The sequence below is a fragment of the Protopterus annectens genome, chromosome 3.part0, assembly GCF_019279795.1.
Source record: "Protopterus annectens isolate FY-2018-M chromosome 3.part0, PAN1.0, whole genome shotgun sequence".
NCBI lineage: Eukaryota > Metazoa > Chordata > Ceratodontiformes > Protopteridae > Protopterus > Protopterus annectens.
The window spans coordinates 870,849,347-870,876,962 of NC_056731.1; positions in this window are offsets into that span (position 1 = coordinate 870,849,347).

The following is a 27,616-nucleotide window of genomic DNA, read 5'->3' on the forward strand; positions in this document are numbered from 1 at the left end:
TACCAGTGAGGGATACACTTCTGGTCTGGAGCATAGAGTCCCCATGTTGGTGATGATCAGGTCCAGTATGTTTTCCCCTCTTGTGGGAGTGGCAACAAGTTGTTCCATATCATTTGAGTTTATAAATTCTAGGAACCTTTGGGCTAGGGTGTTGGAGCTAGAGTAATGCTCCTAGTCTATGTTAGGGTAGTTGAAGTCGCCCAATATAATGGTGTTTGGAGAGACCTTCATATTTTCCAGTGTTCTCAGGAAGGCCAAGTGGGGTTCCTGGGTTTGGGAGGGTGGTCTCTAGCAGGCTATAAACTGGAAGGCAGTTTTACTCACTGTTAGTTGCACATGGATAGTCTCTGATGCTTCGTGCTGTGCCACCAACCTGGAGGTGTGGGTATCTTTGACGAATATTGATACTCCCCCTCCTTTTGTGGTTTGGTCCAAGTTTTGGGGCTGAAAAACATGGTATGAGGTATAACCTGGTAGTGCTGGGGTGCTCTTGGGAGCCTTGAACCAGGTTTCTGTTACTGCACAGATATCAATGTTCTCCATGCTAAGGAGAGTTTTGAGTGCGTGCATCTTGAGGTTTAGACTTCTGGCATTGAGTAGCATTACTCTTAGTTTCTTATCCCTTGTGATACCTATGGAGGTGGGTTTCTCTTTTGAGCCTTGCCTAAAAAAGGCACTATGGGGGTGGCAAGAGCCTTTGCCAATATCCGAAAGCCGAGGAGTGACAGGTGCAAGCCGTCCCTAGCGAAGCATCGTGGCTTGTCGAGCATGTCATCCCAGGCAGACAGGCATTGGATCCCCTTTGAATGACACCAATACTTAAGCCAATTGTTGGAATTGATCATTTTGTCTTTATACTGAGGCATCATTCTTGGTGAGGGTAAGATGCTGCTCAAGGTCAGGGTCATACCGGTCTGGGCTACATGATCAGAGAGCTCCTCTATATCTCTTTTCATGTAGTCCAGGGAGGTACATCTCAGGTCATTCACACCAGCATGGACAATGACTGAGTCATATTTGTACTTGCCTTGGAGTGACCTAAGTGCTTGTGTTATGTGGCGGATCATAGCGCCCGACAGGCAGCTCACCGTGACCTTCTCCTTGTTCAGCCTGGTGAGCGGGATGTCAGTGTGCCTAATGATAGAGTCACCTATTACAAGTGTATCAGGTGTGTTGTTTAGCCTTAAGGGCTGTGACTGTTCGGCACACTGGCTTTGTGAGCTATGTGTTGCACGTGTTTTGTTTTGGGGTAGCGGTTGCTTGGGTGTCTACTTTGAGGTCTCTGCTGCTTAGGCAGATTTTTATTTAGAGCCTCTGAGTATGTTTTTGTGTGTTTATGTGTTTGGTTTGCTGTCGTGGTAGGTCTATGTGAGACTAGAATTGTAGTGAGTGTGGTTTCCTTCTCCTCCTGACTGGTTACGCCAGTACTGAGTTGAGAGAGCTTAGCCTCCAGTTTGGCTATATGGTTGCATCTCTCACATGTGTTGGAATTTGTTGGGAGGAGGAGAGGGTTGTCTGTGTACATGAGGCAGTTGTAACATTGCCTCAAGATTCCCAGATTCACCAGCTGGACCAGAGGGGAGATTGACAACTGACTTTTGGACATGCTAAAATAGTATTGGGAATTCCTTTATAATTGAAAAAAGGACCAATGGGGAACAAAGTACTCAAGGGGAGTTTGTGAGGGTGTAGCGCTTTTAATTTTTTAGTGCTGACTTATATAATTGCTTTAGTGAGCAAGTGCCAGGCTTTAGAGTGGGAATAGGGTGTTTATTATGAGAACTAGATCAGTTCTAAGGGAAAAAGTGGAGACCAGACTTTGTGGAGCCGAGAATGGTTTAAACCCAATTAAGCAGCGCTGCCCGATGCTGCGCTATGCACAAAATCACACAAAGCCGCGCTAAAGCGGGTTTTATACAGGGGTACTTGAAAGAGCTAGAAATTGGCCCAAAACGGCCAATAGACTACCAGATTCTTGTGCTGGGAACACTCTTCCAGGAATAGATAGGCTGCTCCAAGCTCCCCACTGCCACTGGTGAACAAAGAACCTCCCTTTATCCAAGAAAGGAAATGGGCAACACAGGAACTTTCCAAAAGTCCAGAATACAGCAAAGCCTGCATTTGGACTACTCTAGGTCAGGAAAGACGGGAAACAAGGATAATTTTTTTTTTTTTGCAACAAACAACAGGAAAATGCAATAAATATGTAACACAGGCTAGCACACTTGAGTGTGTAGCCTGAACATGTAAAAGCAACAAACAGGACAAACTTTAAAAGTGCAGGTGCAAAAACAACTTTAAACAGTTTAAAACAGTTCAAGAAGCAGAAATACTTGCAGTTTAGCTAGATCGGGCCATCGCCCAGGTAGTAGCAGGAAAACAAACACTTTTATCAGGTTAGCAGTCGCTCTTTTAGCCTCTCTGCTGCTAGCACCACTCTGTAGGACTACAAGGAGCTTGGCTGAGTAGTAACAAGCGTAAAAACCGCGCCTAAGTGGGTTTGATACAGGGGGACTTGAAAGAGCTAAAAATTGGCCCAAAACGGTCAATCGACTACCAGATTCTTGTGCTGGGAACACTCCTCCAGGGATAGATAGGCTGCTCCAAGCTCCCAACTGCCACTGGTGAACAAAGAAGCCTCCCTTTATCCAAGAAAGGAAATGGGAAACACAGGAACTTTCCAAAAGTCCAGAATACAGCAAAGCCTGTATTTGGACTACTCTAGGTCAGGAAAGATAGGAAACAAGGATAATTTTTTTTTTCTTTTTTGCAACAAACAGACTACCAGATTCTTGTGCTGGGAACACTCCTCCAGGGATAGATAGGCTGCTCCAAGCTCCCCACTGCCACTGGTGAACAAAGAAGCCTCCCTTTATCCAAGAAAGGAAATGGGCAACACAGGAACTACCAGATTCTTGTGCTGGGAACACTCCTCCAGGGATAGATAGGCTGCTCCAAGCTCCCCACTGCCACTAGTGAACAAAGAAGCCTCCCTTTATTCAAGAAAGGAAATGGGCAACACAGGAACTTTCCAAAAGTCCAGAATACAGCAAAGCCTGTATTTGGACTACTCTATGTCAGGAAAGATGGGAAACAAGGATAATTTTTTTTTTTTGCAACAAACAGCAGAAAAATGCAATAAATATGTAACACAGGCTAGTGCACTTGAGTGTGTAGCCTCAACAGGTAAATGCAACAAACAGGATAAACTTTAAATTACAAGCGCAAAAGCGCGCTAAAGCTGGCTTTAAAGCAGGGGGTTAGAAAGATATAGGAAATTGCCCAAAACAGCCAATAAGCTACAGGTCACTGGGCTGGAACCACTCCTCAAGGGACAGATAGGCTGCGCAGAGCTCCCCACTCTCACTGGTGAACAAAGAAGATTCCTCCTATCCAAATAAGGATATGAGCAACACAGGAACTATGACACAGCCCAGAGATCAGCAATACCTGAAGACTGGACTATTCTAGTTCAGTAAAGGCGAAAACAAGGATTTTTTTTTTTTTTTAACAAAGTAGTAGAAATTAGGTACAGAAACACAGTAAATGCTTTAATTTGGCTAGCGCACTTGAGTGTGTAGCCTACCAGTTAAACTAAGCAAAAACAAACTTTAAACGTGCAAAAAACTCAGAAATACAGGCAGGAATGCAATAAAACCACTTTGCAGAGCTTATTTAGTTAAAGAAACAGAGAAGTCTATATATACAGAAAAGCAGCTAAAACACACAAGCACTTCAGATGCAGTGCAACCTAGAGCACTTGAGTTGTAGCAATATTAAGGCAATGAGCTAATGACACTAGACTGGGAGGAGTGTCACAGATCAGATTTACAGTAGGGGCGGGCAACTGCAAAGCAACCAAGTATAAGAGCAAGACACCAACTGGGAGGGAGGGTGAGGACAATAGCCTACAGAAAATAGCACTAGAGAAAGCACAAACAGATAAAGATTTGTAAAGATACAGAATGCCTTTAACTGCAGACAAATCAGTTACTTGTTCAGATTAGTTAATAGCAATAAAATACACTCGAAGACTAAAAAGCAGACAATAAACGTGCTATATATTAATTGTTAAAAACAATAATCTGTATAAATAATCAAAAAAAAAAAACAGGATACTTATGTATCTCAGCTAACAGCTGCGGTCAACAACTTATCCACTCTGCTCAGTGTGTATAGACAGAAACCCTATCAAAGTTAGGGCTTAAATACCAGAAGAACAACTTTTTTTTTTTACAAGAACACAAAAGAACCAGCCCCCACTCAGCAGACTATTAACACAATCTAGCAAAGTTAAAGAGGTCATGGAGGTGGGTGCTACCCACACACCACACATGGAGCATGCAGGTAAGGTTCCAAGCCGTATCAATAGACCACTGTTGTGTATGCGTCTGTACAGGTAGATCATGCATATGTGAGATGTGGAGTCTATTGCTATGTAGTACTGATAATCAGTTGTGCATAATCTGTAGTACTGTGGACTTCAGCTGTTGTTTTACTCTAATATTGCACCCACCCTGTAGCAATGCCACAGCTGTGGCCACTGACATCAACTCTATCTCATCCTAATGTAGGTACCTCTGGGATACCACAAGGCAGCGGCCAGATGCTGGTGAGTATGGTTTAAGGTCATGCTTGGCAATACACTGTGCATGTCATAGCTAAGGTGTAGGCCATGTACACGTCTAACACACCTACCCATAATGCATGCTGTACATGTTCACTGACAGAGCACACACCTCACTAATGGGATTACCAGCCTCAGACACATGCAATACACAGACCATCTCAGACAACTGTGGTTACACTCCAGTGCATGTTGTCCGGGCACAGCTGACATCTGCCTAAACATACACAGCTATGTCATACTCAGAGCAGTTGAACATGCTACACATAAGGAAATCCCAGTCCCTCTGCAAACACACACTCCAGGGTTCTAAACCTCATCAACACATTAAACAGAATATACTGGAGGGATAGGGCCCTGCCCCGGGGAATTCCCACACTCAGGAACAGACTAACCATTCATGTCAGGCAATGCTACTCATTGGCCCTCTTTACAAAAACACTTGACAACTGGATGGGAAATGGGGAATTCACCCTGGGTAGTATATCTGTGCCACAGCCTGACAGGGGCACAGGGGAATAACATTATTGGGTGGTACATGCCTGGGAACCCCTGTGGCTAGGCTTATGTAGGCCCCAGGACCAATAGACTAGTACTCACCTATGAACCTATGTGTACCACAGGCAACATCAGCCAGGGCTCAATACAAATATGACCTGCATAATGGTGGGACATTGCCAAAGCCATGTGTTGCCATGTGTTCTGATGTACCAGCACAAGTCCAGGAAGTTGCAGTTATGATACATGTGCTGCACAATCCACATCTCACCCCATCCCAGGGATGACATTCCCATCTGTACAATGCTGGTGCCACTGTACACCTGCATGTTTGCCCTGCATTGGCAGGAAATATGCCAGTACACATGGTGTTCCTAGTTTGGGATATTGCAATATGACACATGTGTAGGCCACAGATGTTGAGCATTTGCAATGTAGCAGGAGATGGTGAGGGTGTGTCATCCTGAAACACAACAGTGCACTGGAGGGGAGAGACAAACCCACTGAGAATGGATGTATCTGCACACAGTCAAGGTCATGAAGTGTGGCAGACATAACCCTGACTCCACAGCACTAGTGATGGTACTGTCTGACCTCCAAGGGCTGTGCACATGCCTAGCATGCAAACATGCAGGTTTGGGGAACATTTGCAGGCCTGACTGACCAACTACTGGCTCATGATAATGGCACATGCTACTATACCCCTGCCAGGTGTTGTGACCACAGTAATACACATAGCAGTTATTGCTACATGCCATCATGATATGTGTGTGCACACATATGCACCCACAAATGGTATGCATGCCAATCAGCATCTGCCCAACTGACACATATGACTCTTAATGCAATTGACTGCCTAGGTCATATGTCACATATCAGGTATGTGCAGTGTTGCCATATGCAGTAGTGTTGCACCATGGCATGTCTTGGAAGAGGGTGCCATGTCAATAATGGTCTGTACACTCAGCATAGGTACAGTACAATGTGTCTGTGGTCGGTCTAATGGTATTCTATCACTCATACATGCACTACTGATGATGACATCTGTGAATACACATCAGGCATTCAAAAAACACGTGTCCACATATAATCCAGAAACACGCAGAGGCTGTAAGCAGCAGAGGAAACATAACTGACACACAGATACACTTTTGCAATGGTGTGTACACCTGTGAGGTATGGTGCACAGTACATGCCAGGGTGCTGAACAGATGCACAGCAATGCTGTGGACATGGTTGCAGTGTGTTCCAGGGTGAGGGCCATCACCTACTAACAGAAACCATGCATCACAGCCATGTATAATGTTGGTAAGGGGATTGACTACAGTTGCACTGCATGCTGTTGAGCAACACATGTCCTGCATGCTGACGTGTGTGTAATTACAGGTCTGTGTGTGATAATGTACTGCACCATCATCTGCTATTGTGTGTATTATGGGGGTGCTGGAGTTGTCTATAAGTGCTGTCTGGTGGAGTGTATGGGTGGTCATGTATGTCGACTGCATATGTGTATGTCTGTGTGTGTGGCCATGTCTACATGTGTGTGTGTGTGTGTGTGTGTGTGTGTGTGTGTGTGTGTGTGTGTGTGTACTGTTTAGTGGTGATGTACAGGTCTTACAGTCTGTTACTTGTTTTCCCCTCACAGGTGGCGAGGTGGGGCTGGGTCCCTCCTGCAGGGAATCTGATGTCACTGATACAGACAGAGACAGTGAGGATAGGTGTGTTGAGGCATTGGCAGGGTCATCAGGGGCTGCCGCTAGGCCACCAACTGACATCCCACAAGTATCTACCCCATCCACGCACACAGTCACACTGCCTCTACATACCTCATCCCCACTGGCCTTAGCTGAGGGACAGTCTACAGTTGACATTGGCTAGAACAGTGTGGTATCCATGACATGTGAGTCAGGACACAGCAGCCATAGCCAGATGTCCAGCAGCGTACCACATAGGCAGATGTTCAGGGGTGCTCGTCAGAGCACTGCTGGTCATCATGCCCCCGGCAGACGTGCCACATGTGTATCTAGCACACACATGTTCCAGGCTGTCATGGAGGCATAGGCATGAATGGAACGGTACACCAGACAGGGTCTAAGGGTGCAGAGGGCTCATCACACCTCTGTAAATGATAGCATCCATGACCTAGCAGGTGCCATTCGTAATTACACCAAGGTCATGGATAGACTGTGGGGTGAGACACTGGATCTCATCAACAATGTCATGTCCATGTGTCAGGACAGGGCGGGACTGTTGCGACAGCCACATGGATGTATGCCAGCAACATCAGCAGCTGGAGGTTGCCATGGACATCCCACCCATCACAGCCGCTTCCGTGGTGGCAGTACCAGAACCAGCACTGTGGTGGGTGCTGTCCACAGACCATCATAGCATACCACCTGCACGTGGCCCTAGCCAGTTCCAGGAGGGTCCTGAATCCAGTGGACATTTGTCAACCTCGGGGGATAGTACCCTATCTGGCTTTGTACCTGATACTGCCTGTGGCACCCCTGCCAAGCACATGTCCCATGTCCATGGCTGGCGATGGAGAACTGCAAACTCTGCCAGGTACAGTCTGCAACTGTCTCACAAATCCTCGTATAGGGCAGCCACATGGTGGAACTGTGTGCATACAGACACACACACATAAACAACAAACTTAGGGCAACCACATACCTGCACACATGACATCATCATTGGCCCATAACACTACTCAGCCCCCTTACACACACAAACACACGTTGTCAATTGTATGGCTCAGCCTAGGCCTCTGGCAAACCAACAACACGCCCTGTGCATGTGATGATACCTGTGCCACATCCTGTCATCCGTAACATTGATGCAGGGACAGGCTAACATGGTGCTGATGTACAGGGTGACTGTACAGCAGTGTAGCAATGGAATGCTGTGTAGCATGTTGTCAGCAGTAAAGTGAAATGCTAACATCCTGGAAGGTGTAGCTGTGCAGCCATGATGCATTATAGCTGTAATTAACAATGTTGTATTGTTTTCACCATTATCTCTTCTGATTGTGTTGTGGTTGTCCATGTGCTACATAGCTGATGGGTGTAGTGATGTCAGCAGGCCTTCTACAGTGGACACCAGTAAGTGTAGTGGGTGGTACACATGACATGGCTAGGTACAACACACAGAACCTTGGGTTTGGATGCAGTACAGATACAAGACTGTACACATGGAGGTATGTCCCCACGCAGGTAATACATATGTTGCCCATTTAATCCCACCAAGACAGGATAGGCACAACCACACATTGTTATATACGCAGTCTGCTATTTGAATGACATTGAACATGCTAACAGCAGGGTGTATGTTCCTTTCCCCACTCTACTGCGATCCTCACCTCAGTAACATGGGTGTGCCAATGCCAGTGGCATAGCCCTACCCTTAGGAGGGTGTGAGGTGCTCTACTACTGTGAATGGTGTAAACAACAACTAACCAACCTGATAACATACACTGTACAGTACCACAGATAGCTATGTGGGGGGATAGATGCAACAGTAACTGCAATGATGGTGGATGTGTCCACAACAGCCACACCCAGTGAGTTATAGCAATCCCAGTATTACTGCACACCTCTACTGTGTGGAGGAGGGCATTAACACATCTACAATCTGTGAAAGACTGTATGTCCACGGGATGGCATCTGTGGAATGTTGGCATTTGCCAAGCAGTCCTGGGGGAAACATATTCTGTGAATGGAGGTAGATCTACACACATTCCTACATGTGGGATGGTGTACAAAAGTCTGCTATGATCTACATAGGCTGTGTGCACCTCCTAACCCTTATCTACACCTATCATGATTGCGTCAAGGAGGTATACCAGGTTCACGTGGTATTCTCTGCCTTTGACAAGTCCAACATTGGTGGGGTCCATAGGTTCATAGGTTCATAGGTAGGTACTAGGCTACCTGCCGAGGGCATTTATAAGCCTAGCCAGAGTGTGTCGGCTTTCATCACCACATTGATTAATTAACTGATCCTCTGTCAAGCAGAGCCAATGAAGTGATCCCAGGAGTGTATTTTCTGTTACCCATCCACTCGTCAAGGTTTCTCTTGAAGAGTGTTAGTGAGGGGCTCTGTCTGATGTAATTTGGAATTTTGTTCCAAAGCATGGAGAGTCTCTGTGACAGGAATCTATCCCTCCAGCATGTTCTATTTATTGTTGTGGTGAGGTTTAGCTCACTAGAGCACGTGGCTTGCAGTGACTTGGATTTCTTTAGGTGGAGCATGTCCATCAATTCTGAGTTGGACATGGCATTGTAAGTCAGGCAGAGATCACCTCTGAGTAAGCAATATGCCACTGAGTACAGCCACAGTCTTTTCAGTCAGGCTGCATAGGACATATGTTTGAGACCAGTGATCCTCTTGATGAGGTACTTCTGTGGTCTTCCCAGCTGCTGGAAGTGTCTTGTGAGGTACATCCCAAATGGGGCATTGTACTCTATGAAGGGTCTAATGAGTGACGAGTAGAGGGGCACTATAACCTCTTTATTTCTAGATGTGAACCCTTCAGTAATAGATGGGCCACATACAAGGATTTCCTAACTACTTTGGCAATATGATTGTCAAGGGAGAGATTGCTATCAACCTGGGTCCCCAGATCTCTTATTACCTCTTCTGTATTAAGGGGTTGCCACCTATGTGGTAATTTGTGGGTGTTTTGTTTTTCCCAAATGGGATGACTATGCATTTTTTGGCATTTAGCTTGAGGTCAAGACTTTGACACCAGGTGTCTGTCTCAGTAAGGCCCTTTTGGAGGATGTCCGTGTCAGCCGGATAGTCAGTTATGGTTCCCAGTTTGCAGTCATCAGAGAACTTGGTTAGCTATGGTCCTCCTGTGTTTGCCTGTACTTCTGAGAAGTATATGTCGAACAGTAGGGGTCCCAGGACTGAGCCTTGCGGGACAACACTTGTGACTGGTTTACAGTCGGACCTGGAACCCGCTATTTTTACCGTGTGAGTTCTGTTTGTAAGCCAGTTGGCAACCCATCTCATGACGTAGGGGTTTATGTTCAGGCTGGTGAGTTTTTCTATAATACCCGAGTGGGGGATGGTGTTGAAAGCCTTGACGAGGTCAAGGTAGGATGCGTGAACCACCTTTCCCTCGTCTATGGCCTTGGTGACTGTCTCGAAGAAGTCAACCAGGTTTACTAGGCATGATCTGCCCTTAACAAAGCTGAACTGGGTCTGGTCAAGTATTTGGAGGTTCCCAATGTCTTTGTTAATGAGTTCCATGATGATGCGCTCCATAGCCTTGCAGACCAGGCTAGTCAGGCTTATGGGGCAATAGTTACCAGGGTCAGTTGTGGTCCCTCCTTTGTGGAAAGGAATAACCGTTGCTGTGCGCCATTCTATAGGCAAGTAGCCTGTGGGGAGGCTGAGGTTGAACAGCGTGTTTAGGTGGGGGGTTAGTTTGTTCTGTAGTTCATGCAAGATGCAGCCTGGGACACCATATGGTCCCACTGATGCTGTGTTTTTGGCTTTTGAAAGGGCTGTTTTCACCTGTGCATCTGTGATTTTCAGGACACTACACTTTTCCGGTATTGTTGTGGGCCCTTTTGGAGGTGGGGGGGTTGAAGTTTGCACTGAATCTATCTGCCAGGATGTTGGGAATATCTGTAGGTTCAGTATATTTTGTGCTATTTTGCACTAGTTCAGTGCATATCTGCGAGTTGCCACTTAGATTCTTAACATAACTAAAGAAGGCTTTGTGGTTATATTTTGAAGATTAACAGTGACACTGGCCATGGGTTCATTGTTGATATGTTCCATGTCCCTGCAGACCAGACTCATCAGTCTACTGGGTGGTAGTTCCCAGCTGGCATGGTGGATTTGTAGTTGTCCTTGGCAACACTGGTGAATCATTGGATCATATGAGGGATCCCAGCTACTTACTGAGCCTACCCAGGGGGTTCCCTCAAGCATGACACTTCACTTGACTGTACTGCATAATATGTTACTGATGCCAGCCTGACTTCATACAGGTGGGGTGGTGTACTGTTAACATGTACTGCCCTTGTTGTGTAAGGTCCTGGTTATGGGATCTGCTAAGATTGGTAGTGTATTGCAGGCCAGACATGTTTGGCTGTGGGGAGGAATACCTATCCATGCCAGACGTATGTTGTTTGGGTCTCTCAAATCCATTAATGGTGCATGTAGGCATATATGTTTTGGTTATGTTCCCAATTTCATCTACAAATTTATGTCCATATATACCTATATAGATATATATGGGTTTAGCTTTGAAAGGGAGAAAATCGTTTCTCTGAACGGCCCTTTCTGCGAACCAAAAGGACGAATCCGTCATTTCGAATTGCACAGGAGTTCAAAACTCAGCAAATCAAAAAGCAGATTCACTGATTTTCAAACTACTAGTTGGAATACATATTGTAATGCAAGACCCCCTACACCCCCCATCTGGGGGGCTGAGGCCCCCACACCCCCCCTACTTTAATATTCTAACTCCGAGATCGCACTACAGTGGGGAAAGGGACATTTTCCAGATCCCCACTATAGTGCAATCCACACCCAAAATGCAGAATCTGCAATGAGTGAATGCATAGTGACATTCGCTCATTGCACATTCGATGCATTTATTCCAAGATTTTGCAATGTTGAAAACTTACTTTCAATCTTCCAGCTTTCGGAGAAATGATTTTCTCCTTCTGAAAGGTGAACCATATATATGCTTACATATATATACATGTATTGCTGTATATATGTGAACATATGGATGTGTGCATATATATCTATAGATGTATGCGTATCTATGTATATATATATATATATATATATATATATATATATATGTATATACTGGCATATATATATATATATATATATATATATATATATATATATATATATATATATATATATATGTATATATTGTCATATATATATATATATATATATATATATATATATATATATATATGTGTGTGTGTGTACTATTTCTATATCTATATCTACATATATAGATATGTTATATCAATTTAAATATAAATATATATACACACATACATCTACATGGTGGAATATATTCCCTGTAGTGTTGAATACCTGGGCTGGATAATATGTTTGTGAAAACATCATGATTATGCATATCTGCCATGGCTTAGTGGTAAATTTTCTTTGTGTATGGTGTGCATTGGCCTGGCTTCAAGCTTTGCAGGATATGTTCAATTTGTTGCTGGGCAGAACACGGCCCATTGGATACAGAGTGATTAAGGCACTTTAATGCAGTTCTAAGCAGGTTTGCGTGGGTTTGCTCAGAGCAAAACACTGCCAACTTCCAGTTACAGTAACTTACAGTCAGTTAGCTTCTGTATTGCTTAACCTGTGTAGGCAGTGCTTACCTCCACACAGACCTGCTTACAAATGCTAAAAATTGCCTTAATCTGTCTGTATCCAATGGGCTGCATTCTGCCCAACAACAAAACAAACAGCTCCTGCAAGGCTCGAACCAAGCACCCTGCACCCCATACACAAAGTGATTTACCACTAAGCCATGGCAGATATGCATAATCTTGATGTTTTCACAAACATATCATCCAGTCCAGTAATGTAACAGTACAGAGAATGTATATCATCTTCTAGATGTATGTGTGGCAATATTTTAATATGTAAACAGATACATTTCTATATATGTATATATATATAATTTCTAGATCTCTATACATTTATATAAGTATATATGAAAATATATACATGCAAATGCCTTCATCAACACATATATGTGTCTACACCTATATGTCTACATATACACAGCAAGTTACATATGTGTACGCAGATATACATCTATGTAGGTATATATGGACATAGTTATTTATATGTAAGCAGATATATATTTCTATATCGGTATATATGGCCATACATCTTTAGATAGCAATGGCAAAGTAACAAACACACATATGCCCACATGCACTGTTAATGGGGTTGGGAGGCCCCACACACTATACATCTTGTACAAATAGGCCTCCCCCCCACAGTCATACACATCCGCCCTGCATTACACACATACAAGTGTTGCAAAACCTATAACCAGGACTTGACACGACATAGGCACAAGATGTTAACAGCACTACATGCCACCTGTATGATGTCAGGCTGGTATTGGTCACATCTCATGCAGTACAGTCTGCCTCCCATAGGAAATGTAAACTGTGGAAGCCATCATATGTGTGTGTGTGTGTGTGTGTGTGTGTGTGTGTGTGTGTGTGTGTGTGTGTGTGTGTATTTATATATATATATATATATATATATATATATATATATATATATATATATATATATATATATATATATATATATATATATATATATATATATATATATATATATATATATATATATATATATATATATATATATATATATATATATATATATATATATATCTATATATGTATATATATATATATATATATATATATATATATATATATATATATTTATATGACAGCCGCGGTGGTACAGTGGTAGCATTATCGCCTCACAGCAAGAGGTTCTCCCATTCAATTCTCAGCTTGAGCGGCTTCTGTGTGGAGTCTGCATGTCCTCCCCATTGTCGAGTGGCGTTCGAAAGACATGCGTGAATGGGTGTGCCTTCATTGAAGGCTGGGCATCAGGCTGGCACCTCAGCACTGTAAAAACATACTGCCAATCATTAGTGGACCGGAGTTCCGCTGTGGCGACCCCTAACTGGGAAAAGCCAAAAGAAAAACAACAACATATATATATATATATATATATATATATATATATATATATATATATACATACACACACATATATACGGATAACTATATATACATATATATGTATATACATGTGACTACACATACACATGCAGTTATATGTACAGTACAATACATATGTAGAAGGTGCACACAATATGGAACAGCCACTATGCCTACAGTTAACACCTGAACAACTGGACACTGTATGGGCCACCCATACAAATGACATTCATTGCCTGCAACATATACCCACAGAGAGGTCATAGGGAAAACACCACACACAGGTCTGCAGAAATGTAATACCTTTTATTGTGTGCTATTACATTTCTATATGCCATGTCATATAGCTGTTCAGACACTGACATCCATATACACAGAGGAATGCAACTGTGAAACAGTTACACTACTACAGTAGTCTGGAAAGATTCACAACTGTTGCTGTCAAGGCCAAACCCTTCAATTTGTGCAATAGTGAGGACAGACTGTGCCACAGGATACCAAAAGATCAACAGCATGTAATGCAGGTGTATAGTTCAGCAGCCTCTATCTATCCTCTAAACACATCAGTAGGTGGTAAAGATCATGTGACCAAATGGGTTGTAACTGTTACATAATAAGGCATAACTGACACCATCACATGCACACTGACAAACAGAACAGTCTGTATGGCAGGAGGCGGTAGGCTTGTTTTAACCCAGGATATGTAAGTAATGTAAAAATAGGTGAAGTATACAGTACTGTACATCTAGATACCTTAAGGCAGCTTACCCCTGATACCCCACATATTTTAACAGCCTAGGTCATTTATGGTGCTCCCCCCAACTCATTAATACAGGGCCATATACCACTGTTACATACACTGGCCTCTGGAGTGCTTAAGAGCACACATGTATTGTGTAGGTGATGCCCACACATATATGGCCCCCAGCCCCACCATATGTGTGGGGGATACAACAGAAGTGGACTGCTGGCAGCAATGGCAGTGTGATGTACTCACTGGCCATTATGGAACAACTACCTACAGTATGTCATATGTGCAAAGCCTGATATGTAGGTGGAGAACAGTGGCTGGGACACAGGCACACATGTGGATAACTGTTTCCATACACTAAGCAGGTTCTGGTGTTACAGGATAGTCTGCAACAAACCCTTAGTCAGGGTATTGAGATGAGAAACAGAAATGGATGTACCCATGTACTGATAGCACTCAACACACACACTGCCAGTGACATATCTGACACAGGACCTGTGTGGTGGACAGACAACACATGATAGGCACACCTCTGGCCACCAAGTGGATAGACCCACAGTTGAGAGCTATGCAGACAGACTGCATTCCAAGGTATAGTTGTTTGTACACACACACAGTGTAACACCAGTGCTATACAAAGCATAACACAACTCTACTCACACTCTGTCTGTAGTTCCTGAACCTCCTACAGATATGTAGCTGCCCTGAGTGTGCAGGCTCTCCTGTAAGTGGTAGTGCTACCTGCTGTCTGCAACACTGATGCCCACACACAGGAAATGTAAAGGGACCATGCCCACATGATGTAGGGATTTATAGTGGGTGGTTGCCAAGACAGTGGTAATTGGAAGTACTACACATGTGTAATCATATATATATATATATGGCTATCTGGATAAGTATATGTACATATATTTCCACCATATGTCCTGGACATGGAGTGTAGCCCTACCCCAGCCTCTATAGTCCCAAAGTCATAGTGCAAGGGGATGTCAGGTATGTATAGCAGGAATATTAGTATACTATTGCTACTGTCACTTGGATTGTCTTCACAGACATGGTGTGTGTGGAAGGTCACATCTGCTTCTAACATGTGTGCCATTGGCTACTGACAGCCATCCTAAGGAAATCATTGTAGTGTACCGCTGCTAGCATGTAATGGCCCTGTGGACTGCAGCAGAGATATTGGCCAATATATGTATAAATTCTGACACAACCTGTACAGTCCAGAGGTACACACATAAACCCTTAGTGCATAACATGTATAACATGCTTGCCAATATGGATGTAGACAGCCATGTAGATGGGTATAACACATAACGACTGGTATACATTTTCCACCAGGGGTTATGCATTCACACACTCCTGTCTAGCCTGACACATAATGACTGCTGGTGCAGGGGTGCCATGGCCACATACTACCCACTAGATGTTGACATACATCTGTACAGCATCCCAGTGCTCTGTCTGATGTACATGACTTTTAAGGGAGGCAGAGCAGCAGTACATCTGGCAAGTATCCGCACATGGCATCTCACTGGGTAAGTACACGAAGCTGCTAGGCATGTAACAATGCACTGTGCAGGCTACAGGTGGACTGGCTTAACACTGGCCCCCTATGGGGGAATGCACATGTACCTGCATATATAGCAGGCTCCACAGGCATGTCACAGAACAGGGTAAGATACACCTGTGTGAAAGTGCATAACCACAACCAATGTGAACACAGCCACAATCTCATATGGTCAGCTAGCATACTATTCCAGTATATGGACTATCTGTTCTACACCATCCTCATATGTGCTACTCACAGAATGACCCTACATATACTGGGCTGCTACACAGTTTGTTCGGATGGCTGACTGTGGTATGGGACATGTGTGTGTATGGCCATACGAACATGTATGCCAATACGGTACTATACAGTGGGGCATCATGTAACATCAGATAGGAGGGGAGCTAGAACAATAACATCTACCACAGTCTGTACACAGGCTAAAGTACATATTAACAATACACATACTGCCGACATTCACCATAAGTACACAGACCTCAGTACTGCACAATCATCCACAGAATGTCCAGTTTATGTCATGAAATATAACCCCTACTATTCATAACATGTGTAGCAGTCTGATATATCACTGGCTTGTTATTAGATATGATGACACTAATTATGATGTATGGCACATATACACCACTTCATGCACGACATATGTACAAAGGTTGACAGAGGTGTGGCTGGAAGCACATGCACAGGGCCAATATTGACATGTTGCTGTGATACCCTCATACATTTACTGTTGTAACAGGGCTTGTTGCAACATATATTTTATGAGGGATATGAAGTCAATAACTGTCATGGCCTTCACCATCTACAGACTGCAATCCTCACACTACCTTCTGCAGTCCACAGATTCTCCGTGGCTAACACATGAAACCAAAGGCAGAACAGTGGCCAGTCTGCAGATGACCCTGCAGATGGGGATTCCTCATTAACATGGAACTGACATGGCAGGTATTGCAACATGTACGACAGCCATATCCAGACAAACACTGTTAAACCAACATTACTCCAAATGCAGTATAGTAGCACTTACAGTATGTAGTCAGGTCAGGCACATCCCCCTCCTGTTTGTTGCCCTTTTTCCACAGTGTATGTTGTTAGAGGTAAATCCTCAATCCATCTGAGATGCTGTTTGCCAAAATACAGATCAACATGCAATCAGCTAGGGGAGGGCTGCAATTCATGCAGAGGCCATCAGCTGATCATGAGCATCACTTAAAATACACATGCTGCTGCCTAAGCAAAGCAGGTGTGGAACTCCACATCCACCAGAGAGGGGGTGGGAGAGGCAGATAGAGTCAAATACCTGTCAGGGAGAGGTGGGAGAGTAAAACTGTAGCATGTTTGTGTCACACACCTACCAGCACAGGGTAACAACCCCCCGACAACTATGTAGTGCTATCACAGTTAGATGCAGTTATTGGATGCGCCACATGGGTTACCTATTGTGGAGCACTCAGAACATATATGTGATGGTGAGTGACATCTGCAACAGGGATATGGTACATATAAGGTAGGTGACGTACACATTCCTGTCTGCATGAACAGGTGCCAGCGTCAACACAGCTACAGTCTCACAGGGACGCACACACATTGACACACTTGGTAGGGCCAGGAGTACAGCTCATCAGTAGTGGGATTGCCACAACACATCACTGTACAGGTACTACATGCACCACATGGGTCATACAGAGGTCGTAAGGGCAAAGATTATGAGGAGGTGTCAGACATTGGACAGCATACTTCAGTATGCCCATGGGGGTTGTAGTGAATGTGGATGTGGCCATACACACCATACAACACATACAAACACACTGGGTGCCAGTACTAACATGCATGGGTGCATGTCTGCACAGGTGTGTGGTGGTCAACTGTGCCAGCAGGCTACACAAGGGTAGGTGCTGGGTATACCTTGGCATCAGGCCACATGACAATGGTCTGCATTGTGGCTCAGTGCTGTAGGTTCTGCATTTGCCCACACAGGTGGGTATTGTATCCCCCATCCAGTCACCTGGGTGACTATTGTGTGTGGCCAATGCTGTGCATTGCCTGCCATGTATGTGTTCCTTAGTCCATGACATGGATGGTGTCTAGGATGTGCACACCTCCCACATGCATGTACAGTGACATGTGAAACTGTACCTGGGATGTCTGGCCCATGTTGTGAACACAGATTATCATCAGATGTGCCAGTCTTGCCCACCTGTGGCAGGAACTGGTAATGGGCAGCAGGTTTACCCTGCACCTAAATTGATAGCATGCTACCAGCATTCCCTGGTGTCAGTGGCATCTGTCCATACAGGGTATGTTGTCAGGCATGGTATGTTCATTGTGGGTCACATGTGAAGGCACCACAGGTGGTGCAGGTGTCCATTGGGGAACATGGGGGAAGTGCACTGTCTGCATGTATGTGCATATTGAACGGATGGGCAGAGTGACATGCTCTCTGTAGCCCACTGCTATCACTCCATAGTCACTATCGGTGGCCAATATGCAGTGTACTACCCACATATTGGCTGTTGCCTAGGCATGTGTGTGTATGAGACATGGGTAGAGAGGGTGATCTGGGTAATACTGGGGTTGCTAATTGTGATTGCCTGGCTTTGATGTCACATGTATGGCTATGGCTTTGCATCCCAGCCTCTTAGGTATTTTACATCTGTTTTGCCAGTACGGTTGACATTGTGATATATAGTAGGGCCACCATATAAGAAATATACAAAACCTGCTCTACCTTGGCCACAGGTGTCACACACTCACAACCACCTCTACACAGGATACGAGTTACAAACACACACACACACACACACACACACACACACACACACACACACACACACACACACACACACACACACACCTGTCATGTCTTTGAGTAGAACCCCTACTTAACTTGTTTATTACACTACAGCACTACGCAGTTATAGTATGCGCCATGGACATTACTGGAGTACTCCTTCCCCAAAGGTGTATTTCACAATGGATGACATCAGCAGGATTACCAAAGTAGGGCATTTCAAATGTACTGTGAGTGTGTAGCCTAAAATGCATTGCTCCCTACACAGACAGTGAGACACACACACACAACATCCACAACCATCATGTGTGGGTATAGAACTCCTGACCAAGGTCTATATCATACTGCAGCTGTTATAGGACGCACCACAGGGGCTACTACAGAACTCCTTCTCCAAAGGTGTATTTCACAATGGATGACATCAGCCGGATTACCAAAGCAGGGCATTTCAAATGTACTGTGAGTGAGTAGCCTAAAATGTATTGCTCCCTACACAGACAGTGAGAGACACTCAAAATATCCACAACTGACATGTGTGGATACAGAACCCCTGACTGAGGTCTATATCACACTACAGCATGAAGCTTCTATAAGATGCACCACAGGGATTACTAGAGAGCTCCTTCCCCAAAGATGTATTTCACAATGGATGACACCAGCAGGATTACCATAGTAAGGCATTTGGAATGTACTGTGCGTGACTAGTGTATAATGCATTGCTCCATACACAGACATTGGAACACACACAAAACATCCAGAACTGCTACACTCCAGCAGTACGCAGTTATCGGACGTGCTATAGAGATTACTGGGCTACAACCTTCCCAGAGGTGTATTTCTAGGTTGGTGACATCAACAGTCTTGCCAAAGTTGAGTATATGAATTTTAAGGAGTGTGAGTACCCTAAAAAGTATTGCTCTCTACACAGTCAGAAACACACACACACACACACACACACACACACACACACACACACACACACACACACACACACACACGCACAAAATTGCCATGTCTGGGGTTAGAACATCTACCTAACTACTTTAGCCCATTACAGCAGTACGCTGTTACAGGAAGTGCTATGGAGATTACTGGGCTACAACCTTCCCAGAGGTGTATTTCTAGGTGGGTGACATCAGCAGCCTTGCCAAAGCTGAGTATATGAATTGTAAGGAGTGTGAGTACCCTAAAACATTGTACTTTACTCAGTCAGACACACGGTTGCCAAGTCTGGGGTTCAAACACCTCTGTAACAACTTTATCACACCACAGCAGTATGCAGTTACAGGACACACGATGGAAATTACTAGGCTACAATGCTCGCAGAGATGTATTTATAGGTGGGTGACATCAGCAGCCTTGCCAAAGTTGAGTATATGAATTGTAAGTAGCCTGAAAAGCATTGCTCTCTACAAAGTCAAAAACAGACAGACACACACTTGCCATGTCTGGGGTTAGAACACCTATATAGCTACTTTTTCACACTACAGCAGTATTCAGTTACAGGATACACTTCAGAGATTACTGTGCTACAGCTCTCCCAAGGGTGTATTTCACATTGGATAACCTCAGCAGGCTTGTCATAGTAGGGCTATAGGGAGGGTGTGTGCATGGGCCAGAACCCATTCATCTAGGGGTTGGCACGTCACATGCATCCACACACGGGGTCATATGTCACAGGTACGTATATACAGCTAGTACATGACTACTTCCTTGTATAGTCATGTTGCACAGCTGGCACGTGCACCACATAGTCTGTAATGTTGACAGATACTGGTGGCTATTATCTGCAGTGGGTGACATCTGCACCTCATGTGTTTGGGTCCCTTTGGCTGTGTGCCGGGTGGGACAGGGCTGGATGGCTCCTTGTCATGGTCACTCTCTTCCACACATCTATGTCTGTCTGCCTTTGGCTTATTATAGTGTGTTGTCCTTACATATATGTCTGTATTCCTATCCACTGTGTGTGCAAGGCAGGAGTGGTGCATACTGACATGTGCCTGCACTAAGAACTGCGACTACCAGATATGTCTGGTCCACTGGTGTTTGCAGACATGGCCTTCATGTGTTTAAGTGTGTGTGCATGCCCAGTATGACCTTTCAGTATGTTGTTGAATGACATTGTCTTCATTTCTCTAAGTGTGTGAGCATGCCCAGTATGGCCCTCTGTATTGCATGTGTGGATCAAGTCTAGGTAGTTTGTACTGCAGTGCTGACCTTTATGTTGTACACCGACAGGTAGCATGATGTGTCTGCAGGGTATCCATCGGTCAGTTGGCATTGACTGTTGCTACATTTCTGCATAGCGGGGGGGGGGGCACCTGACTGTTTCTACATTTCTACACAGGTTTGGGGGGCACACCTGACTGTTACGATATTTGTATGTAGGATGGGGGGAGGGCACACCTGACTATTTCTACACAGGAGTGGGGGGCACACCTGACTGTTACTATAAGTCTACGTAGGATGGGGGGGCCACACCTGACACTTATACACATTTGCTAGGATTGTACTGGTATGCCGGGTACTCCATTTCAGTCTGTAGTCTTACCTATCGTGCTGGCTAGAGGCATACCAGTGTACTACAGACCTTAGCTTTTAATTACCTACATATTAGTTTATGACTTCCTAGCCTTCACAACTGACATCCAACTGCCTGGCCTGCTGTAGTCTGTCTGTGTAGGCCTGGGGTGGGGGGTTACCCATAGACCTCAATCAGAGGCCATAGTACAGCATTTGTTTGTGTTTGTCTACACCTGTCCTGCTGGCTGTGACTGTTGTTGGGTATGTGACCCCCCCCTGATGGGCATGTGTGAGTCATTTAACTTGTGGGTGTCCCAGTTTTGAGGGTGGTGCTGCAGAGCTGCCTATGTTGGATGGATGTAGTACACTTCCTATACATGGTTGAGTCCAAGTAGTGTCATGTTTGGCATCCCTTTTACTGTATGTGTGAGTCAGAGAGAGGTGTCATTCCCTGGGTCCCTACCGTGTCAGTGCATGTATTATGCATTGCCTCTTTGCCAAGGCCAAGGCATACTGGGCATGTCTCCTTCTGCCTACTGGGGCAGGCTCAGGTTGTTCCTCCTCTGAGTCACTCTGTGCCTGTGCAGGCCTTGGCAATGGTGGGGGGCTGTGTGGCCCTGCCTCATGCTGTTCCTGCTGCAGCTGTTTCTGCAGCATCATATTGTGTAGCATGGCACATACAAGGACAATTTTGGTACATGTAGTTGGTGAGTACTGCAAGGCTCCACCAGATGTGTCCAGGCACCGGAACCATGACTTGAGCATCCCAAACACATGCTCTATTATGATTCTTGTTTGTGTGTGTGCCTCGTTATGAAGTTCTTGTTCGGGTGTGTGTGCATTTCTGATGGGTGTCATCAGCCATGGCTCCAGTGCGTATCCAGCATCCCCCACTAGGTGACCGTGTGGGATGTCTCCATTGGCAAATCTCTGGTACAGCTGCATCAGATGCCAGATGTGGGAATCATGATAGCTTCCAGGGCAGCCAGCACACACATTCATTATTATGCCCTGGGCATCGCTCATGACCTGGCAGTTGATAGAGGGGAAGCCCTTGCGGTTGATGTAGACCCTACCCAGCTCACCGGGTGGTGCTTTGATGCGTATGTGTGTGCAGTCTATTGCACCCACTACCTCAGGGTATTCTGCTATTTGGTGGAAGAGACGCATATTGCTGGCCAACACCTCACGGGTGTTGGGGATATATACGTGGTTACCGACATGTGCTGCCACAGCATCCAGGAACTGATGGAGTACCCTGGATGCTGACTCCTGTGAAATCCCCATCATATTCCCACTTGGCCTTTGGAAGGGACCTGTAGCTAGTATTCTTAGGCTTACACATACCTTGGTATCCACTGGAATGGGTTCCCCTCTGTTAGTTCTATGTGTGAGGCGTGGCTGGCACAGCTCAGCAGTTTGCTGTAGGAGGTCCCTGTCCACCCTATAGCTCTCCACTATCTCCAGCTCATGTAGCCCTTGGTAGGTTACCCTGGGTCTGTACACTCTTCTCCATCTCTTCACTGTGGGTTGGTCAGCAGCATTTACATCCTCACCACCCTCAGCCTCTTGCACATGCTGGTTTATGATAGCAAAAGCAGCCCTTAACATTTTTGTTTTGCTTTCATTTTGTAAAATTTCCCCGTTTGTATACACCAGTGATGCAGAGTTTTTGGGAAAAAAACAAGGGGGAAAGGTGTTTGTATAGTTTATAGTGGTGTGATGGGCTAGGATGGTCTGCTGCCTGTGTAATTGGCTGATTCTGATACATTTCACCTGCCAGCTAAGCTAGTTCTCCTTGATTACCTTCCTACTGCTGTTATCCCTTCCCATTGCCTTCCTGTTTAAGGCCAGGGGTGCACTGTGCAAACAGAGTGCTCAAATGTGCACAGAGCTGCTATTTCCTGGTTTACTTTTTTTTCCCTTTAAAGCCCAGTGCGCGGCGCTTTGTAAAACGTGCTAGGCAGGTTTAGACACACCCCCTAGCTTAGTTATGCTAAGCTAGGAACAATCCCGAGCCACAGGGCTCTAATCTACTTACAGTTTGCCTGACCCCCCCCCCACCATGATGTCACCTACCTCCTAGGCTTGCACCCAGCTATTCATACTCTTACACTGTTGCGACCTGACTCACATGCTGGGGAAAACTGGGATTTACTATCCTTCCCCTCATTTGCATAGAATTGCCTGCTAATGCATAGTTACATGTCTCACACTGAGCCTCCCCTCTTGGCAGCCATTACTTACTGGCCAGGTTGTTTTCTGCCTGCCATTGGCTTGCATGGCAGAATACTGATTTTAGTTGGAATGTTTATTTTAGGTTTATTTTTATTATTTTCCCCCGATCCTGTTTGCGTGCCGCTGCCCGATGCTTTAACAGCTGAGATCAGCGAAAAAAAAATAAAATTTTTTTTTATTTTTTTATTGTTTGCAATGACAATGGCCATATACTTGACCATTGGCAAGCTTCCTCAATGATATGCAGCCTTTATTTGGAGCTGTCATAGCTCCATTTTGGATTTTGTAGAAATGTACTCGGTTACTAACCGAGTACATTTTTGCAGATAGCACTAGTCCTCCATGGACTATTGCAAGCTTCCTGGATTGCAAAATCACCTCATTTGCATGAATTTCTCCTGCAAATTAGGTGATTTTCATACCAGGGCTTAGTCCGTGTATGATTAGTGCAGGAGCTCTCATGGACGCCCCTGTAGGCTGTTCCTGGATCGCACGGCAGACATATTGCCTTCTAGAGTTCCTGCACTAATCATGCACTGCGTGCAGGGCATAGAGAATCTGGGAGTTTATTGCAGAAAACATATATTAATTCAGATTCTTTGTTCTGCCAATGTCTCAAGTTAATAGTAAGTAGCTAGGCTGGTGACTTTTGGAGAAAAGGTGATGCATTGCATTTAACAAATAATGACTTCAGAAAGTTTATATTAATTCACTTTCTCTTATTCTGTCTTATTCAGTCAATGTCTCAAGGTAATGGTAGCAATATTTTAAAAGTACCCCTGATTAATTCTTGATTTGTCCTGGATTCTGCTCTGATTTGTCCTTGACTGGTTGAGTTAACAGATTTAGGTGGGAGAAGACGTGGAGGGGTTGGAAAAGCAGATGCTGGAGAGCATGTTTTTTTTTTTAATATTTGTACTTAAATCCTGTTATGTAGTGATTTTCTGCATTTTATCAATGGTTTCTGCTGACTTTATTTTATTATTTGACATTTGTGTCTTACTGAATTTTACAAATGTACAGTATTTGCTAACTTAATACTTCTGGCAGAAAGCCCACTTCAACCAGGCCCCATGGAAATGGTGCATTTTTGCACAGTGCAAAAATACGGTGTTCTACAGTTTGACTGTTTGCCACACTTTGCTAGGGTGTGTGTTCCACAATGGCCTCTTAAGAGGTTGAGATATATGCCCACATGACGGTATCCTTGATCCTTTCCTATGCTCAGTGTTTGTGAATGGTAGCACGACTAAATAAATAGTCCCAAAGTAGTCCATTATGCAAGCAACTCAATTATTTTACTGATAATTGAATCTGCTTGAGTGGAAATGAAAAGTTTTTCTAACAATTTTTAGTCATTGGAGACCTCCACAGATCTTCACCCAAGTACAAACAAAACAAAAGAAAATTTAGATTATTACTTAACAATAACTGCTCTGTAATTCCGTGAGTTTATACATTTTTGCATGCGTTACTCATTAATTTTTATGTCAGTCTTTGTCTGGTGTGAACTCTGTGTATATTTGATAGTCAGTAAATTCAGTCCTTTTCCTTCGTCTACATGACCAGGCAGTGCATCAGACATCACCATATCCATACAGGTTAGAGGGTGGGCAGGCTCAATCATTATCACTTGCACAGATAGTTGGAGGAACCCAGTGACTGGAGACTGTAACACTATAATAAGAGGTAGGATTATTGGAGATCAACATGGTGGTCAATTACTCTGGGAGGTTTTGGGGAGTCAATCATAACATCTTCAAGTAGTGGGGTCATGCTGCCACATCATGACTGTTAGTATCATCCAATGTATTTGCTTGTAAAGTTGTGAATTATGTGGTATGTAGCAAGGAGGGGGCAGAACTATAGAACTGTGAGTGTTTGCCTGGATGTTGTGTGCTGTATGCAGATCCTAATGATGATTGGTGCTCACAACATCAGGTTTATGCATGTGTAGCTTGCCATCTCAGGTGGTTTCAGTAGTCTGATTTAGGACAGTTTGCATCTGACTCCATTACATCCAGACCATCCAAGAGACATGGAAGGCATGGAGTCTGGAAGTCTGGAGATAGATAGGAGGGCAGTTGGAATGTGTCTCATGGAGGCACTCATGGGGACAATATTTGGCACCAGTGACCTGAGTATTGCTGTCTGCTCCATGTCTCTATAGTCTCTGTCAATGTGCATTTGCTGCACATCATATTAGAATCCATAGAGCACACTTCCCTTCTCCATAATGGTGAGGGTAGTAGATGATTATGCCTGGATCACTGATTTGCATGTCTGCTGGTTAATGCTAAGTGTCACATTCTTATCAGGAATGATCCTGTAAACATGGAGGCACCAAACTTCCACATGCTGTCTGTCCTTAATAGTGGATATGTGCACCTCAAATGAGGTATGCACAGATGTTGTGAGTGCTTTGTCACATGTAGAGGCCATGAGGGCTCACATGTGGAAGCTGTTCATCAGTCTCAGCTTGTCCCCTACAGGGGACTCTGTTATGGTGGTTTTGGGTAATCCCTCCCATTGCACAATTGCAGACAGTGACATTCTGTCATAAGACCAAGCCACTTGCATGTCGTCATCATTCTCAGCAACAAGTGCCTTGCTGCCTTCAGCATATGTTTTCTTGTGCAAGACTCACCAGTGCAACCTAGCAACACACATGGCTATATTACTTGCCACAAATGTACATCCCCATAAGTACCTTTAGCAAGCATAGTAGTACATGTTAAACTACGGCTATAGCATGCTTTGACATACACATGTACATACATACATACATACATATGTTGTTATGCACAACATTGCAGTTACAGTTGGCAGTGCCTGGAAGGACAGATATACAGATGAGCCTTGGTCAACTGTTACCTTCAAATGCAATTTAGTGAACTGTATTGCACTAGTGGGCAATACTAACCTGCTGCATCTCCTTCTAGCACATGAATGGTTGCTACTTGCCCAGCTCCTACATCTAAGCCCCCCTCTCATGTGTAAACAGCCAGTCCCCCAGACCAGTGAGTGACACCAAAAACTCCTCAGCCTTAAAGATACACTTTAGTGTTTGTGATCCACCTCTGATGTGGACATGCCTGTTGAAATGTTGTTTGCCTTTTCCTTTGCAAGGTATATCATGTAAGTAACCCTTTGCCAGACCTGCTGCAGAAATGTGTTATGGCCGCATACAGTATTCACATCCTACACCACTTACTGCCAAGGCTGGTCCTGATATTGCTTTACTGCAGCAACTTTTCTCTGGAGGTGCATGCTTTGCATATGGATGACATTGCAATAGCACTTTGTTCTCCTGGTCTGTGAATGTTTCTAGCCATTGCCTGCCTTGAGTGGCTATGTCAGTACATGCACACCTGCGGGCAAAACATATCAGCCAGTGTGTTTGTATGGTATGCTGTGTAGCAGCCATACTTATAAATACCACTTTTTATGTTTCTTTTCTGAGTTCTAAGTAATGTTTTGTCGAGCTATTCCCTCCCCCTGCCATTCTGAACTTTACTGTACACAAGGCCACAGGCTTCCATACCCATTTATGCACCTGTTTATCAGCCACAATTAGTGCTATGCACTGGCATACCTCTTACACACTGCAGCCATATCTCAACGCATGGCCTTGGAGTCCCAAACCATCTGTGGCATGTCCTCCACCGTGTTTCCATTCTATATAGTTTCCCCTCAAAACCATAAACAGATGGTACAGTGCCCTGTCATTGTACTCAGTTCTCATTTACATATACATCATAATACTTACCTCATTCTGACTGATACCAACCATAGTGTTTGCTGTTTTAGCTTATGTACTTTAACAGGTTAGGACTCCTTCCTAAACTCTGTAATT